We start from the raw sequence: 250 nt of genomic DNA, 5'->3' as shown, positions 1-250 counted from the left end.
TCCCTCCTCATGCTGCCCTTCTGTCTTCTGGGGGTGAAAGGACAGTGAAAAAAGTATAATCAACATATAGTGATCCTAGGAGCTATCCTATATGAGCTGACATGGCTTTCATTAAATGTAAAATGCAAAGACCTCTAGTGAAGAAATTCATTGTCTTTTCTCTTCAGTGGAACTCAGGCAAATGTAATTGAGGTAGTAGATATTTCCTGGGCCCAAAGTCTGATGCCTTTGATGAAGGTAAGGGACTATA

The sequence above is a fragment of the Pteropus vampyrus genome, unplaced genomic scaffold (assembly GCF_000151845.1).
Source record: "Pteropus vampyrus isolate Shadow unplaced genomic scaffold, Pvam_2.0 Scaffold61, whole genome shotgun sequence".
Lineage (NCBI taxonomy): Eukaryota > Metazoa > Chordata > Mammalia > Chiroptera > Pteropodidae > Pteropus > Pteropus vampyrus.
This window is presented reverse-complemented; position numbering follows the sequence as displayed.